The sequence below is a fragment of the Trichosurus vulpecula genome, chromosome 2 (genome assembly GCF_011100635.1).
Source record: "Trichosurus vulpecula isolate mTriVul1 chromosome 2, mTriVul1.pri, whole genome shotgun sequence".
NCBI classification, from domain to species: Eukaryota; Metazoa; Chordata; class Mammalia; order Diprotodontia; family Phalangeridae; genus Trichosurus; species Trichosurus vulpecula.
In genome coordinates, this window is record NC_050574.1 from 50,113,197 (window position 1) to 50,131,966 (window position 18,770).

The 18,770-nt window shown below is 46.1% G+C and overlaps 1 protein-coding gene across 2 annotated transcripts in view; it reads left to right on the top strand.

Moving 5' to 3' along the window:
* ARHGEF10L (Rho guanine nucleotide exchange factor 10 like) overlaps positions 1 to 18,770 on the top strand; it is a 232,632-nt gene that overhangs the window by 74,501 nt on the left and 139,361 nt on the right. Inside the window, exon 1 of one of the 2 annotated variants that reach the window (XM_036746734.1) lies at positions 14,619 to 14,683. The exons of the other annotated variant lie outside the window; for it this stretch is intronic. The gene's annotated coding sequence lies outside the window, so the exon portion shown is untranslated. Of the gene's footprint in view, positions 1 to 14,618; positions 14,684 to 18,770 lie in introns of those variants that run through there. 2 annotated transcript variants of the gene reach the window in all.

Sequence of the window (18,770 nt, forward strand, 5' to 3'; positions counted from 1 at the left end):
GATTTGAATCCAGCTCTTTCTGACTCTTCAGAGACTCCCAAGGTTAGATATCTAGTCATTATGCCATGTAGCCTTTCATGAGTATATACCCAGTAAATAAATACAAAATAAATGTAGCATCTTGTAGGTTCATTCCCTTAACTGGCACCAGCACTGGGAACTTGGGTCTTTGGAGGGCAATCTTCCTAACACTAGCTCATAAGTCCCTCTTCAGTCTACTGGTTTCCCCCTTGTCCCATATTGACTAATTGGTTGAGCTTTCCCTCATTTCAATTAACTAATTAATAATAAATTCGCTTTTACAAAAAGATATTTACTGAGAAGGTATGGCAAGAACAGAAATACAAAAACACACTGTCAACCCAGAGGTATACTCTCCCTTGAGAATAGTGGGCTCAAACTTAAAACAAAAATTCCCCCCTCTCCCCAACCTAGATCAGAAGCATTTCCTGGTCCTAGGAGTCTTTCTCTCCCTTTTTGTAATCCTCACCAACTTTATATCTGACTATGATAAAGCCAATAGATGAGTCACTTCCTTGCTTCGATGTATTGGCTGCTTTGCCAGACTTGGGATTTACTGCCACTAACTAATACATGGCTGGCTCCTCTAACGTTTTGAAACTTATAAGGTCAAAACTTCATCTATTCTGCCTCCTAAGATGAGGAAAGAATAAACACAACAGAAGCGGGTGTCATGTGCTTGGGGACACGTGGTGACTGAGTAGACAGATCAGGCCTCAGATGCTGCTTTCCCTATCTAGCAGCCCATCTGCGATCTTTCTTACCTTCCTTAGCCACAAGTAGGAAGCTAAGTCCAAAAAGGCCACAAGGAGGAGCATGTGAATCCTTTTGTATGCAAACTCAGTTCTGGGCTGGCCATTAGTTCTTCCAGTTAGAAAATCCCTCATTACCACATAGTAGCAGCCTCTTACTCATGTGTCCAGAAGCTAGCCAAACCCGCAGGGAAAATAACATTGCACATGCCCTAAGGACTAAGCCCTTATCACCTAGTCCCTCATTATATAAATATAAGGCAGTTTTTTTCTGAGAAGGTACTAGAAGCTGGTGGTATCAATAAAGTCTTCATGTAGAAAATGGCATTTGAGATGAGCTTTGAGGGAATTTAGGATTCTAAGATGATCCAGGAGTATATTCCAGGCATGGGGAATGGCCAAGAAAAAGGCATGGAGGGGGAGATGTGAGGAACAGCAAGAACTTTTATAAAGTTCTAAGTTCTAAGGGCAAAGGTGAAAGGTCTTAGGTCTCTTGGGCAACTGCCAGAGAAAGAGGAGGCATCCATACTTCATGTCAAGGCCTTATTTGTTACTGCAACATTTGTTTAGATATCAACTTGTATTCTTTCAGGAACAATGCCAGGCCTGTCTCTTTCTCCAAGGTAAGCAGAGGTTGAAGAAGACGAGGCAGATTCTGTCCATTGGGAAATTCCAGGGTAGAAAATCATCCACCTGGACAACAGCTGACCCATGGGAGAGTATAGACATCGGAAGGGCATAGAGTGGGGATTTCACAGCAGGCCAGCACCTTCATAACTCTTATATCAATCAGTCAGAGACATCCTCTGCTTGAAAACCTATGCTTGCAACAAATGGGTGGAACATAGAGCAGCACAAGGTGACCTGAACTATCTCAAAGCTTGAGTGTACCCTTACCTGAGATCTCCATACAGAGGCTGGATGATCTTTTGGTGAAGTTTTAGATGTGATTCTTGGTCAGGTATGGGTGGGACCTGATACTCTCTGTGCTTCCTTCTAACTCCAGTTCTCAGATTCTGTACTGTCTACCTCTGACATTCTATTTATTAACAAGTACCTTCCAGCTCTGATATTCTGGTTTCTAAGAGCCCTCTGAGCTCTGAAATTTTGTGTTTTAAAATTCCTCCAAGCTCCAACATTTTGTGTTCTAAGGTCTCTCCTAGGTCTGATATTGTAGATCCCAAGTTTTCTTCCAACTCCAATGTTCTCTATTCTAGAATCTCTCCCATCTCTTGCAATCTGTGTTCTAAGGCCTCTCCCAGGTCTGACATTCTGTGTCCCAGGAGCTCTTTCAGCTCTGACATTTTCTCTTCTAAGCTTTCTTCTATCTCTGACATTCTGTGTTCTTAGGGCCCCCCCAGATCTGACATTCTATGTCCTAAGGTCTCTCCCAGTTCTGACATTCTGGGTTCTAAGGGCCCTCGCAGCTCTGACATTCTGTGTTCTAAGGTTCCTCCCAGCTCTGGTGTCCTGTGTTCTAAGGAACCTCCCAGCTCTGGTGTCCTGTGTTCTAAGGGCCCTCCCAGCTCTGATGTTCTCTGCTCTAAGGTCCCTCCCAGCTCTGATGTTCTCTGCTCTAAGGTCCCTCCCAGCTCTGATGTTCTGTGCTCTAAGGTCCCTCCCAGCTCTCACATTCTGTGTTCTAAGGGCCCTCCCAGCTCTGATGTTCTCTGCTCTAAGGTCCCTCCCAGCTCTGATGTTCAGCTCTCACATTCTGTATTCTAAGGGCCCTCCCAGCTCTGATATTCTCTGCTCTAAGGTCCCTCCCAGCTCTGATGTTCTGTGCTCTAAGGTTCCTCCCAGCTCTCACATTCTGTATTCTAAGGGCCCTCCCAGCTCTGATGTTCTCTGCTCTAAGGTCCCTCCCAGCTCTGACATTCTGTGTTTTTAAGGGCCCTCCCAGCTCTGATGTTCTCTGCTCTAAGGTCCTTCCCAGCTCTGACATTCTGTGTTCTAAGGGCCCTCGCAGCTCTGACATTTTCTGTTCTAAGCTTCCTTCCATCTCTGACATTCTGTGTTCTAAGGCCGTTATGGTCTCTGACATTTTCTGACACTCTCCTCCTTCTCTGACATTCACTCTTCTAACATTCTATATTATACAGTTGCATTCAACTCTGACTCTCTGTGAGTTTCTGAATCCGTGAAATCAAGCAAGATTAATAAATGAGGATAGCTCTGTGTCACCCATCCCTGATACTGGAAGCTCTCCTCATCCAATGCTTCCTCCTTCCCTGTCATAGGTTTGCATGTTTGTGTCTTAGGGCAGGAGCTGGCGGCCACATGCCCATGGCTTCAGCTTGGGGTTGAGACCTTTATTTTGGTTTGTGGTGGGGGTTGTGGATCGCTTCATATGAATAACCCAATTGTGTGGAGGGAGATGTTTATTTGGACAAGAACTTTGCCTGCTGGGAGACAGTTGCTGAGCTGAACAAGTTGAGTCTCATGGGGCTCTATGCAGAATGGCATCCAGACAGCTCTGCATGGAATGCCATACAGGACCCTCCGGAGGAAGTCAACAGGAGTGGGTTTTTCCTGCAGGTTGTACACTTGGTGGGACTGACTTTCTGTGTGGCTTGGGTTGAGACACCTGTTCTCTCAGACCCTCACTTTCCACATCACTAAAATGGGAGCAGAATAAATTGATTCCTCCTTCTTCACAGAGCTCTTATGGGAATGGATAGAAGGATAAAGTATATCTGAGAGCCTGAGAAAAAAAATCCAAGAGAAAAATGCAAGGTAGGGCAAATTTTGTTTGTCCCATGGCCCCATCCTCTGAACCTGCCAGAGGAGAGTGGGCAGCTTAAGAAATAGGAGATGGGGTTGGAGAGGAGGGAACACTCCACCTTAGGAAAGATTTTCCTCTGGAACTTGAGGAGGCTGAGATGGAGGACAGTAATTAAAAAACATTGGAGTTTTGGGGGATAGTGGAAAAAGTATTGGCCTGGGTTGGAATCAGGAGCCCTGGGTTCTAGTTCTAGACATTTTACTGTCTGAGTGATTTTGAACAAGTCATTTCCTTTCTTGGGACCTCATTTTCCCCACCTGTCAAATGACAGAGCTGGACTAAAGTATCTCTAAGGTCCCTTTCCAGCTCTTATGTACTTTGATCTAAGGTCCTTTCTGTGATGGCATCATGAAAAACTGTCTTCTAAATACCCTTTCAGCTCTGACATTCTATGTCCTAAGATCCCCCCCTAAGGCTGACTTTTTGTGTCCTAAGAGACCTTCCATTGCTAATGTTTTCTGTTCTAAGGTCCCTCCTAACTGTGCTATTCTCTGTTCTAAGCCCCTTCTCGGCTCTGCCGTTCTGTGCCCTAAGGTCCTGCCTAGCTTTGCCATTCTGTGTTCTAAGTCCTTTCCCAGCTCTGCCATTCTCTGTTCTAAGATACCTCCCAGCCTTGATGCTCTGTACTCCAAGACCCCTCCCAGTTCTACCATTATAGAGCTGTGCTGGCTCTAAAACTTCTGTTATTCCATGATTAAGTTTTTAAGTGGTTATAAATGAACCAGATTTAGAATATTTATTTAGCTTGTCATTTTATCGGTGCCATAGGGTGTCATATTGGCTGGGGAATAGAGATTAGTTGCTTTATTTCATGCACCATTGTGAACTCAGTCTCCTGGGGCTCCCTGGGGGAACTGAGTTTGAATTCATCAAGATAGATTGCGTCTTCGTTGTGTTATTTCCTAAATCCACACACTCACTTTATATTGTGATGCTTTGCCTTCTCTTTATTTATTTCCTATTTATATTGTCTCTGGCTTGCTTGTACATCATTGTGTCTCACCCCCATTAGACTCTGAGCTCCTCAAGGGGAGGGCCTGTCTTTTGACCTTCTTTGTGTTCCTGGTACTTCGCACAGTGCCTGGAACACAGTAGGTGCTTAATAAATGCTCATTGACTCATTGACTGCCCCCTTTTTCCTGGGCAGATCTGGACCTTGAGCACTCATCTGCTACATTTTTTTGACAGGCCTAATGCTGGCCGAGGGAGTGAAGGGGACAGAGCCTGAGGCTTGAGGATACGCAGAACAAATATGAAGAGAATAAATACAAATAAATTAATTAAATGTTTAATTAAATATTGTCTCAGGCACTCAGTAGGTATGTGACCCTGGGCAAGGCACTTCACCACAATCTGTGGGGATCGTAATAGCCTTTATCTCCCAAGGTCGGCATGAGGATCAAATGAGAGAATATTTATAAAGTGCTTAGTGTAGAGTGTCTGGCACATGCTAAGCACCTAATAAATTATTGTTGTTGTTGTTATGTTGTGGTTGTTTGTCCTTTGTTCCCAAAGAGGGCCATGATATCAGGAAGGTGATACCATGAATTGCATGTGAATTGGATTGAAGTGAGGAGGGCTGTGCAGAGTCACCAGCCTCACTTTCTCCTTCAGAGCCATCTAGGTCCATTGGCTAGATATAGATCAGGATGGCTGGAGGTGGCCCCCAATACAAAGAAATATGATAACAACCAATGTGGCACAAAATGGAATCAGTTATGTTCTCCTCAAAATCCACTTTCAGCACTGCCAAATTGCTTTTCTAGATTTTGCAGCTGTTGGAAAGGGGAGGCACCAGCTGCTAAGGGGCTTAGGAAAGTCTTCCCAAAGAAGTTGGTGTTCAAGGTGGGTAAGAGGATGATCCTATGAGGTGGAGGTGAAGGGGGAATGCATTCCAGGTGTGAGGGCCAGCCAGGGGAGATGGTGAGCAGAGAGAAGTATGGTTTCTTCAGACTGCAATGTTTAGAACCGGCCCTGGTGGATCTCTCCTCCAGGCTGTGTAGGGGGAGGAGGGTGGTAACCAAAATCGAGGTAACATGAACCAGGCTCTCCCAGGGCTTATTGCATAATCTCCCCCACCTGACTCCCAGCATGGCCCTGGCTAAATTACTCCGTCCTAGGATTTCAGGCCAAAAGAGACCTTTGAGGTTAGCTAGTCCAACCCCCTTGTTTTACAGATGGAGATACTGGGGCCCAGGAAAATAAAGTGATTTGCCTTGGAACATTCCTTATAAAGGCAGTAAGTTCTCCATCATTGGAGATTTTCAAGCAAAGGCCAGGTGACCAGTTGTAATAGCAATTTACATTTACCAGTGGAATATTGTTCAAGAATAAATTGGACTAGAAGGTTTCTGAGGTCTCTTTCAGTTCTGAAGATGTGTGATTCTGTGGTCCTTTCTGGAGTCCTTGTGATGGAATCTCTTTGAGGGCAGGGACTATATGGTTGTGTATATCTTGTACCTAGCGTGAAGCTTGTCACACTCCAGGTGCTGAAGAAGTGTTTGTTGGGGCAGCTATGCTGCACAGTAGATGGAGCACTGGTGCTGGAATCAGGAGGACCTGAGTTCAGACTCTTAGTAGCTGTGTGACCCTGGGCAAGTCACTTAATCCTGATTGCCTAAAAAAAATATTGTTGATTGAGTGATTGAAGTTCACACTGGTTCCAAATAGCATAACTGAGATTCAAATCCAGTTCCTCTGACCCAAAGCCCTAAACTCTTTCTACTATAATTCAAAATGCCTTATTAGCCCTTTCACAGAATAATAACTGAGAATGATATAGCACTCTCAATTTTTTCCTAATTTATTATTTATTTATTTTTAGCATTCTTTTGAAATTTTGAGTTCCAAATTCTCTTCCTCCCTCCTGTCCCTCCCCCCACCCACTGAGAAGGCAAGCAATGTGCTCTGAATTATACATGTGAAATCATGCAAAACATATTTCCACACTAGTCATATTTTTTTAAAAAAGAAAAATACAGAGAGAAAATTATACTTCAATTTATACTCAGAGTCCATCAGCTAGCTCTGTCTCTGGAGGTGGACAGCATGTTTTCATCATGAATCCTTCGGGATCGCCTTGAATCATGGATCACAGGTACCAAGTAAGTCATAGTTGATCTGCATTACAACATTGCTGTTCCTGTGCACAGTAGTGTCCTGGTTTTCCTCATTTTGCTTCGCATCAGTTCATATAGGTCTTCCATGTTTTTCTGAACCCTGCCTTCATTTCTTATAGCACAATAAGATTCTATCTCAATCGTGTGCCACATCTTGTTTAGCCATTCCTAATCAATGAGCATCCCCACGATTTCCAATTCTTTGCTACCATGAAAAGCAGGATAGGGCACTTAAAAAAAGTTTCCAGGACACTTTGTATGAATGATCTCATTGGAGTTTCACGACAACCCTATGAGGGAGGTATCAGAGATATTATGATGCCTGTTTTCTGGATGGGAAAAAGGAGGCTCAGTGAGGTTAAGGCTCACCTCTCAGTAGGGTTTGAACTCAGGGCTTCCTGACTCCAAGTCGTCAACTACTATGTCATGCTGTCTTTCCAAAACCTACTGACTTGGTTCCCTGCTCTGAACAATGGGCTTTCTCATCCCTCCTACCCTGGCACAGTTGACAGGGTCTAGTTAGACCGGTCCTGAGAGAAAGCTCCTTTGCCAGGAAATTTGATCTGCTTGGATTATCGGTTCCCTCTGTTTTCCCTGGATGCAGTCCTGATGCTGCCACCTCTAAGGCAAGAGCTGCACCCGGATGGGGAGAGGCAGAGGAGGGCTGAGCTCTGAAGACCCTCAGTCCTCAACTGTCTCTTGAACTTGCCACCTTTCCCCTCCTCACCACAGTGAGGTTTATGATGACAGTGGTGACTCCTCTCCAGGTGGCGACTGGCCTTGGTCCCTCCCTCCTGGGTCCCCTGCCTTCTACTCTTTGCTTCTTTAGAGCTAAGTAGGCTTGTTATTAGTGTCATGTAGGGGAGGGGGAGAGAGAGAGAGAGAGAGAAGCAGAGAGAGAGAGAGAGAGAGAGAGAGAGAGGAGAGAGAGAGAGAAAGAGAGAGAGAGAGAGAGAGAGAGAGAGAGAGAGAGAGAGAGAGAGAGAGAAACAGAGACAGAGAGACAGAAACAAACATACCCAGAGGGAGAGAGACAGAGATAGAGACAGAAAGGGAGGGAGAGAGGGAGACAGAGAAAGAGAGACAGACAGATACACACACACAGAGGGAGAGAGACAGAGAGAAAGGCAAAGTGACAGAGATAGAGACAGAGAAAAAGAGAGAGACAGAGAAAGCTGGTGTTGGAATCAGGGACACTTGGTACGAGTTCTCCACCTGCCATAGGTTGGCTGTGTGACCCTGGCCAGGGCAATAAGCTCCTCTCTCAGTGCCCTAAGTAGTTCTCTAAAGCCATAAAGTTCCAGTGAAATCACAGATTGTTCCTCCCCTTGAAAGTGTTTGCTGGCACAAATGTGTGGCACGGTGTCCTGTATGCTGTTGGTTTTCAGTTGTTTCAGACTCTTCATGACCCTGTTCAGGGTTTTCTTGGCAAAGCTACTGGAATGGTTTGCCATTTCCTTTTCCAGCTCATTTTACAGATGAGGAAACTGAGGCAAACAGGGTGAAGTGACTTGCCCAGGGTGACACAACTAGTTAGTGTCTGAGGTCACCTTTGAACTCAGGTCTTCCTGACTCCAGGCCCAATGCTGTATACCCTGTGTCATTTAGCTGCCCCATCCTGTACACAGTAGGTGCTTAATAATTGTTTGTTGAGTGAATATAAATGAATGAATGAATGAAGGTGAGCTCCTGGAGGATGTAAACGTTTTCATTTCATTTTTGTCTTTGTAACCTCAGTACCTAGAGAGTGATGATGGATGGTGGTGATGATGATGATGATGGTGGTGGTGGTGATGATGATAGTAACAATAATAAAAACAAGCACTTACATACTACTTTAGAATTGGTGAGACACTATCTGCTTTGATCCTCACAACAATCCTAGTTATTATAATAACTGCGAAATAAATGTTTTTTAAGTTGAATAAATGATGCTAATGCGGTGCTTGTGAACTGAATGAGTGCTTGTAGGATGCTGTTACTTCTTCCCCAGGCTGAACTTGGTACCAAGTCCAAGGACCAATTCAACAATTCAAATCAGTAAGCATTTATTGTCTCCCTACTGTGTACAAATCAATCAGTCAATATTTATTAAGCACCTACTGTATCGGGGTGGGGAACCTGTGGTTTAGAGGCCACATGTAGCCTTGAGGCCACAGGTTCCCCACCCCAACATGAGGTGTTGGGAAACTGACTCAACAACTCAACAAATATTTAACTGCCTACTATGTGCAAGTTAATTAGTCAACAATATTTATTAAGCAGTTATTGTGTTCCAGGAAGTGTGTTAGGCATTGTGTTAGGCAACAGCCCCTATTTGCAAGGAACTGACTTACATTCTAATAGGGGACACAACAAGGACATACATTAATATGTGTAGAATAAATATGAAGCAAATAAATACAAACAAATGTGAAGTAGCCAAGTTGAAGGTCTTAAGGGAGGGACTGTAGGGATCAAGAGAAGACTTGATGCCAAAGATGGCGCTTGAGTCAAGTCTTGAAGGAAGAGGGGGATTCTGTGAAGCAGAGTGGAGTAGGGGGAGCAGTCCAGGCCTGGGGGATGAATGCAGAGAGAGACAGGTGATGGGCGCTAGCAGAAGGCAGGACTGGCCCAGATTGCACAGTGCAGAAGGGGGAGAAGATGGGCCAGGGCCAGAGCATGAAGGGCTTTCGAAGCTAAATGAGAGTTTATACTGGATTCTAGAGGCAATAGGAAACCATCGGAGTTTATTGAACAGAGAATCACATGGTCAGATCTATGCTTAAGGAAAATGGCTTTTGGCAATCATGCTCAGGATGACTGAACTGGAGAGAGGCTTGAGGCAGGGAGATCGATGAGGATTTCTTTGCAATAATCTAGGCCAAAAAATGATGGGGATTAAGGTGGTGCTGTGTGAATAGAGAGAAAGGGTTGGTTTCAGAATCTATAGAGGTGGTTGTAGAGGTAGAAGCAACTATGTTTGGCAACTAATTGGATGTGGAGGGAGGTGGGAGCGAAAATGTAGCTGAGGCTAATACCAAGCTTACTGAGCTGGGAGTCTTTGATGTGAAAAAGGAGATCTGGGCCAGGGAAAGGTTTGGAGGGAAAATAATGAGTTTATTTTGTTCGCGATGGTCTTTAGCGGTCTCTGGGTCATACAGTTTTAAATGCCTGATAGGCAATTGATGATGCAGGAAAGGCGCTCTAGGGAGAAGCTAGGACTGGATATACACATCTGTGAATGATTGACGTAGCTGTTGTTATTCAGTCGTTTCAGCCTGACCCCATTTGGAGTTTTCTTGGCAGAGATACTGACTGGAGTGTTTTGCCATTTCCTTCTTCAGCTCATTTTACAGATGGGGAACAAACAGGGTGAAGTGACCTGTCCAAGGTTACATAGCTAGGACATGTCTGAGGCTGGATTTGAACTTGGGTCTTCCTGATTCCAGCCCTGGTGCTCTATCCACTTCCTAACTGCCTGATTGACATAGATAATTAAAATAATTAAATTAATGGGAAGTGATGAGGTCACCGAGAGACTTTATAGAGAGAAAAATGTACAACAAAGCTCTGGGGAACATCCATAGTTGGGGTTCATGGTCTGAGTGATGAGACAGTAAAGAAGGAGAGGAGGGAGGGAAGAAAGGAATTAACATTTGTATAGTACCTGCTATGAGCCAGGCACCTACTATGTGCTAAGTACTTGTACAAATATTAGCCCATTTGATCCTCGCAATAACTCTGTGAGGTAGCTGGTGTCATCCCCATTTTTCAGTTGGGGGAAACTGGGGCACACAGTGAGGCAGTCAGGTGGATGGAACACTGGGCCTGGAGCCAAATCCTGTCTTAGACACTTACTAGCTATGTGACCTTGGGTCGGTCACTTAACCTCCATCTGCCTCATTTTCCTCAACTATAAAAAGGTGATAATAGCAGTACCTACCTCCTAGGGTTGTAGTAAAGATCAATACTTGTAAAGTGCTACGCACAGGGCCTGACACATAGTAGGTGCTCAATAAAGGTCAAATGAGATAATACTTGTAAAGTGCTACGCACAGGGCCTGACACATAGTAGGTGCTCAATAAATGCCAGCTGTTATTAATTATTACTATTCAGCAGAAGTTAAGTTCCCGAGGTCAGATTTGAGCTCAGGTCTTTCTGATTTCAGGCCCAGTGCTCTGTCCAAAGAAGACTGAGAGCGAGTGGTCACAAGGAGAACCAGCAGAAAGTAGTGTCATGAGTGCCTGGGGAGCTAGGATAACAGGGTTTTCAGCATTTTTATTTTAGCTATCTACTGCAACATCAAATGCAATATAGTTTTTTAAAAAAGGATGAGGACTGAAGAAAGACCTTCAGATTTGGTCATTAAGAGATCATTGGTGCCTTTAGAGAGAACAGTTTTAATCGAGTTATGAGATCAAAAGTGAGATTGTCAGGAGTTATGGAGCGAGAGGAGAGGAAGTGAATGTTTTTCAATAAGTTTGGCTGAGAAAGGGAGGAGGGATATAGCTTGAGGGCATGGGGGGATCTAGGGAAGGTTTTGTAAGGGAGGAAAGTCCTTGGGCACTTTTGAAGGCTCTGGGGAAGGAGCCACTAGCTGGGGAGAGATTGAAAATTGGAGGAGAGGGTGATCGAGGTTGTAGGTCTGTGGGAGAAGATGGCGGGGATGGGATCAGGGGTATGTATAGAAGAGGGGCTGGCCTTGGCAAGGAGAAGGGCAACCTCATTGGCAGAGACTGGTGGAAAGAAGAGAATGGTGTATGATGATGAGGGGCATGGAGAGGAAGAGGAGAAAAGGAGGAAGATGTGCCAAATAACCTCAACTTTCTCCGTAGAGTAAGACAGTGCCATCATTTAAACCTCCCCTTTAATTGTCCTCTGTAAATCTCCTTGTGTGACTTTTTCCAGCACCATTAAGGAGAAAGTGAGTGGTCATGGAGGGAGCAGCTTGTGAGGATAAACCGAGGCTGATGTGTGGCAAGGGCTAAGCAGTCACAGGAAAAGGGGGAAGGAGTTCAAGAGTAAACGTGGGGTAGAGGGTGGTGAACTGGCTGACTGGAAAATCTAAATCAGAGAGGAAGAAGTAAAGTCAGAGCAAGGAGAAAGGCCTCAGAAAGTAGTGAGGGGCAGAGTGATGGAGGTCTCCTTGAGGGTGAAGAATGGGGGTTAGGCATAGGGAGAGATGGCATGCTAAGCAGTTATGGTTAGCTAGAGGAATCTCAGGGTTTTTAATTATGGAGGTTGAACACTTATGAGAAATGGTGGGATGCAGTATGTTACCATCCTTGTGAGTGGCTGAGATGGAGGGAAGGGATAGGCCATGGGATTTAACAAGGCTGAGGTATTGGAAGGTGAGTTTGAAGGAGCACCAATATGGTAGCTGAAGTCCCCTTGTATAATTGAGGAAGCACCAATATGGTGGCTGAAGTCCCCTTGTATAATTGAGGGAGCACCAATATGGTGGCTGAAGTCCCCTTGTATAATTGAGGGAGCACCAATATGGTGGCTGAAATCCCCTTGTATAATTGAGGGAGCACCAATATGGATGTTGGAATCGCCTTGTACAAGGGAAGGCATTTGAGAGGAGAGGAAGACAGTGAGTGAATGAGCTGGGCGCTGAGTTTGAAAAGGATAGGGAACATCCAGGGGTTGATGCAGCTGTCTGGTAATGTGGATTGGGTAGAAAATTATGATGCTGTAAACATCAAGGAGAGTTTATGCAGGTTGTGGTGTCTGGATATAGAGACAAAAAAGGAAAGAAAATAGATCTGCCCCTGACATGCTTATGTTCTATGAAGATACATCACTTAAACAGAGAAGTACGATGTAGTTCAAGGAGGGAGGAAGTATGCTGCCATTTACTGCCTGTGTCACCTTGGGTAAGTTACTTCCCCTCTCTAGGGGCAGGGTTGGACTGAGGGCCTTGGGTCCCTTCCCGCTCTAGATCAGTAAATTAGGGGAATCAGGAAGAGTGCGGTCTCTCTCTCTCCCTCTCTCTCTCTCTCTCTCTCTCTCTCTCTCTCTCTCTGTCTGTCCTCCCTTTTTTTTTTTTTTTTGAGAGGCAATTGAGCTTAAGTGACTTGCTCTGGGTCACACAGCTAGTAAGTGTCTGAAGCTGGATTTGAACTCAGGTCCTCCTGACTCCAGGGCTGGCCCCCTCCTCTTTCAAGGCTTACCCTTCCTCCTGGGTTTGAGATCCCGTCTCCTTGGGACCTTCCTTACTCTTCCGCACCTATCTCCATCACCTCCCTCTTCCTGGGCTCTGATAGGACAGTTGGAAATGAAGGCATATGCTCAAATATAGAGTTTCCTCAACCTAAGGCTACTAAGGTAACCAAAGAGGAGGGGAAAGTTGGGAAGGCATAGTTGGAGATGAGGTTTTTTTCTCTCTCTCCCTCTTGTCTTAAAGGGCTAGGCTGTTCCCATGGCCTTCTTACTCAGCCCCCAAAAGAATCCAAGGTAGGATGAACTCTGTGCTCAGTCCGACCCCTCCCACCTCCTCACAGTCCTGAGAGCTGACACTCAGGAAAACGTGGCGAGAATAATTCCCCTGTAGGTAGTGTTCCTTGCTGTCTGCACCGATGAGGTCCAGTATGGGTGCTCTCCTTGGCACCCTGTGAATGGTAGAGGGAAGGTTCTGTTGCTATGACAACAGAAGGCTTGCACTTCTGTTTACTGGCTTGCTAGCCCGGTTAGTGAGGAGGTGTTTTGTGGGGATGGAGGGAGAGGCGTCGGGAGAGGCCCCAGGTAGAAGGTGGTGCTTGAGCTGAGTTTTAAGGATGCAGGGATCCTAAAAGGTCAGAGGTGGGGAGGGAGAGCCTTCCAGCCCTTAGCAGAGTGCCTGGCACACAGTAATAATGTTAATTGACTTAATAAGTGTCTATTGATGGGTCGATGAATTCTAAGCATGGGGGACAGCCAGTGCAAAGAGCCAGAGATGGGAACTGGAGGGGTGTGTGTAAGGAATGGCGAGAGGCCCAGTTTGGTCAAGCCTCTCTAGATACGGGGAGATATGGAGGGGAGTCTCGTAATGAGTCTAGAAAGCTCATTTAGCTCTACTGTTCTAGTGGAAAACCAAGCTGCTCATTGAGGCTGGGGCATTTATGGAGTCCAGCCAGATGTCTTTAGATCTGCCTCCCCACCAGATCCCTTCCAGATCTAAGATTTGCAATGGCCAGTGATTTCCTCAATGTGGGAACTTTCCCAAGGCAGATCACACACCACTTGTCTGTAACTTGTAGTCTGGAGCTTAGAGGTGCTACTGATTTGCCTGGTTTCCTAGACTGTAAATCACAGAAGGAGGATTGGAATTCATGTTTTCTGGTTGCTGGGCCAGCGCTCTTTTCTGTTGCATGCACCACAATGCCTTTAACGCAGGGCTGGTCAGGTACTTGTCTGTCTTTGGATCCAGATGACCCTAGGCAGCATTCTGGTTTATGTAAATAAAATCACTTTTTCCTTGAAAGCTATTGGGTTTGTGGATTGAAAGGGACCTAGATGGTCATCTCTGCAGAAGGGGCAGGGCCTTACCTGTGCCTTCCTCCCCGTGATAGGAGGCAGGGGCTCTTTCTGCCGCCAGATGTAAGGAGCTGTCTGGTTGTTTCCTTGTCTGGTGTTTCCTAACCCTCCTCTAGAGGAGGGGAGATTGCTGTTTTTTAAGGAAGCCCAGATAAGGGTGAGGTCCTGGCTGTTTGTTGATTTGATAGCCCTTTCACTAACTGGAGCCCTCGGGGAGGAGTTGGAGATGGAATGTTTGCTTAGAGAGACAATCACTGGCCCGGCTGCCAAGTTCACAGTCAGAGCTGGGCCGCAGAGGGAAAGTAAGCTCTTTTGGTTAGAGAAAGAAAGGGGGCATGGAAGCCCAGACTGAGCGTGCTCCCTAGGGCTTGCAGGGAAGAGCCTTTGGACTGGGGTGCGTGTGGTTCAGTCTGTGCTGGCAGGTAGGCCCAGTGATCTTGGCATTCATCAGAAATGGGGCCTTGGGGCCTCTGCTCCAGCCATCTGGTAGTTGTGAGGCATGCAGGTAGGTGCTGAAGGGAGCGGGGGCAGAGGGTGGCAATTGGCATGGAATGGGAGGGGAGGGCAGCTCAGTCTCCAAGTCAGGGGACTCCTAGAAATTGGCGCAAGCCTAGAAGCTGTCACTTGAGGAGATGAAGAGTCTTGTGGTGGTAAAGAAATGGTGTGGAGCTGGGGACACTGCATGGCTGTTTGTGCATGGGAGTCTCATGTATGTCTGTGCACCTGTTCTGTTCCTGCTGTGATCACTAAGGTGTTGAACACATCCTGGATCTGCGAAGAAGAAACAGTCTAAAAAAAATATCAGATGGCCAGCAATTTATACAGCATGGCCCTTTGAGGTTTGCAAAGTGCTTTGCATATGTTAGCTCATTGGACCTTCAAAAGTACTCTTCAAATTAGATGTTTTAATTAACCACATTTTACAGATGAGGAAAACAGAGAGATGTGGAAAACACTTGTCCTCAGCATCAGGTATTGCAGTCCGAGGCCACATTCACAGCTAGGGGGCACCATAGTGCACAGAGCGCTGTCCCTGGAGTCAGGAAGACCCGAGTTCATTCATAGTCCAGTTTTAGACACTTTTTCCAGCTGTGTGACCCCAGGTGGAGTACTTCACCCCTGCCTCAGTTTCCTCATCTGTAAAATGGGGATAATAATGGGACCTACCTCCCAGAATAACAGCACCTACATCCCAGGGTTGTAATGAAGATCAAATGAGATATTTGTAAAATGCTTAATGCAGTATAAGGCATACAGTAGGCACTATATAAATGCTAGCTGTCGTTATTATGGAGAAACTAGGTGGTGCATCCAGTAGAGTGCAGGGCCTAGAATTGGGAAGACCCGAATTCAAATGTGGCCTCAGACACTTCCTAGCTGTTTGCCTCAGTGGGGATAATAATAGCATCTGCCTCCCAGAGTGTGAGGATCAATTGAGATAATGTTTGTAAAATACTTTGTAAACTCCCAAGTACTGTGTACGTTATTATTATGCATAGCTACATGACCTTAGCTCCATAGCTCTTATCTTTATTATTATGTCCAGTGGAGGAGAATGTGGACAGCATGGAGAAGAGAATAATCCACACAGGTCGGACACAGGGTCCTCTCAGGGGAGAAGGCACCAGTGATTGGGGGACTCTGGAAGACGTGTTGGGCGAGGTGGCATCTGGGCTGAGTCTTGAAGGAAGCCAGAGGTGCTGAGAACTTGAGGAAAGGAGGGAGGGTGTTCTAGGGCACCTGGGACACAGCCCACGCAAAAGCCTGGAGGACTTGTGCATGCAGAAAAGCAATTCCTTGGACCATAGAGTGCTTGTGTGGAAGGGAGTCAGGTGTAAGGAGACTGGAAATGGAGGAAGAAGCCCTATTGGGAAGAGCTTTAAATACTGTAGTTTATATCCTGGAGCAGGAGTGGAGAACCTGCGGAATCTGCAGCCTTGAGGCCACATATGACCCTCTAGGCCCTCAAGTGTGGTCCTTTGACGGAATCCAAACTTCATAGAATGAAAATAATAATAAATAAAAATAATAAATAAATAATATAAGGATTTGTTCTGTAAAACTTGGACTCAGTCAGAAGACCACACCCGAGGACCTAGAAAGCCACTTGTGGCCTCAAGGCTGCAGATTCCCCTATAAGGAGCTATTGGAGGTTATCGAGGAGTGGGTGCATGCGTTGGATGCTAAAGACTTACCACAGCCTAGCAGATAAGGCCTCTGTTCTTCTTATTTTGCATGTCCAGGGGGAGAGGGCCTGCGACTTTGAGCCATGCGCAGAGGAATTCACACAGGCCTGGCTTGGAATGGTCCGGCTCCCTCCCATCGTGTTTGGTGGTGGGAAACACCAGCCCCTCCAAGGAGGAGCCTGCCCAGTGAGACTCCTTAATGATGTGGGGCCTCGTGGGTTGCAGCTGGATGTTGCGAGGGAGGAAGAAGCCCATGTGGCTGCCCTCGGAGCTCAGCAAACGGGCGGCCAGAGCCCCATCCCTCCCTCTCCCTTTTGACCTGCTGTCCTGTGACCGCTAAGTGGGGAGTCCAGCTGTCCAGGAATAAGAATGGCTTGCCCTTAGCGCCTAATAGCGGCCACTTCCTTTTCCCTGTCTCTTTATAACTTGCATGGCACTTTGCTCACCGTACTTCAGGTGGTAGAGAAGTCAATCAATGAATACGCATTTATTAAGCACTTACAGTATACTATGTAAGCACTGGAGATACAAAGAAAGTAAAAAACCCCACAGTACTGGCCCTCAAAGAGCTCATAATCTAATGGGAGAGACAACCACAACAAAATAATAATAATAATGATAATCACAATAACGGCGATAGCTAGCGTTTAGCACTTTAAGGTTTGCAAAGCATTTAAAGAGTGTTAGCGCGTTGGATCCTCACAACTATGCTCGGAGGTAGGGTGCTATTTTACAGATGGGAAAACTGAGGCAGGCAGAACTTGAGTGCCTTACCCAGTACCTCACAGCTAGGAAGTGATCAGTATTCTAGCCTAGGAGTCTTACTCACACCAGCCGCCTCCCATCGGCTTCCCCAGACATTGCCAGATGGGGCCATGACTCAGAAGAGGTAAAGACCCCTTCCTTTAGCAAGTCTCTCTTCCAGGGGAGCCTGCTGGCTCATGGGCCTGTGGCAGGGACTAGCCGTGCTCCCTTTTCCTGAGTTACTCAGGCCCCCCACCCTTCAGAGGCATCGCAGCTCGAGGTGGGCACAGGCTCCTTCCTCGGGACTCATGTTGTCCATGCACCTCATTCAGTAGAAGATTGGCTACCCCTTCAGGCCAGCCAGCTGGGGAGCATCTATACCGGCAGGCATCCCTGATCCTCCCAGCTGGAAAGGAAAGCCAAGTGATCCAGTGCCTATAAAGCATTTCCCAGACTTTCAAGGCAGTTGTTTCTATTTTGACCTCCCCTCCTCTCGTCTGAGGGTACTCTGTGCTCCTCTTCTGTATGATTTTTATCAGTGCACGTGTCTTGTTTGAGAATCAGAGTGGCTTCATGAACTGGTGGCTAGCAGGTAGGAAGTCCTGGATTCAAATCCTGATCTATAATGAAGCTTGGCTGACCCTGGGTATGTCTCAGTGTAATTCTCTAAGACGAAATTGCTGTAATTTGTAGTGGGAGTACTTGTATGGGGAGTTCCCTACCCTGATGAACTCACAAGTCTCAATCCTTGGCCCTCCCCCCACCCAATTCCTTTTGTAGGAATGAAGAAACATTTATTAATCACTCACTGTGTGCTAAGTACTGTGCTAACCATTGGGATTACAAATTCAAAAGCAAGGGTCTTCTTGCTTAGGAGAAGAACTTATATTTTATTGGGAGAAACTACAGTTACCCCTTCCATATCATGACTTTACCTGTCATGGGGAGGACCAAAAATTTTTACTTGGATTTTCCAGGTTGAAGTGATACCATACCTCTAATCCCAGTGATGGGAAGGGGTGGCCAGACACTTTGATTTTAGTAAGTGAGACCACTGCTGAGTAGATTGACACGCTCCCGTCCAGGAACAGTGGCAGAGTTAATTTGATCCAGGTTCCAGGAGGGGTGCTAGGGAGGAGGGAGTGTGCTGAAGCATAGATAAACATTTCCTGAACTACCATGGGGGAGGGGGTCATCCAGCTGGAGGTGGAGTGTGGGGGAGGGGGCAGCCCCCCCCCCCCCCTTGCCCCATGTCCATTGTGGTGGTTGAGGAGGGTGGCCAGAAGGAGGGAGATTGTAGGCTTTAGAGCCTCCTTAAGAATTATCCAATCCAGCCCCCTCATGATGGGATTTGAGAAGTTAACAGCCGTAAGTGACTCTCAGGATTGAACCCCATGTTTAATAACTTAAGAAAGCAAGTGCTTTCCCCACCAAAGCACATGGTGATATAATGCAATTAACGTGAGATTTGGAATCTGGAAACCTGGGTTCAAATACTGACTCCAGACACTTAATAGCTGGGTGATTGTGGACAAGTCATTAGGAAACTGGACTAGCTGACCAGTACCCTAGGCCATTGATAAATGCTTGTGGCTTTCTCTTCATTTGATCTCTAAGGTCCCTTCCAAATTTTAATCTCCAAATCCTATGACCTGGATTCAA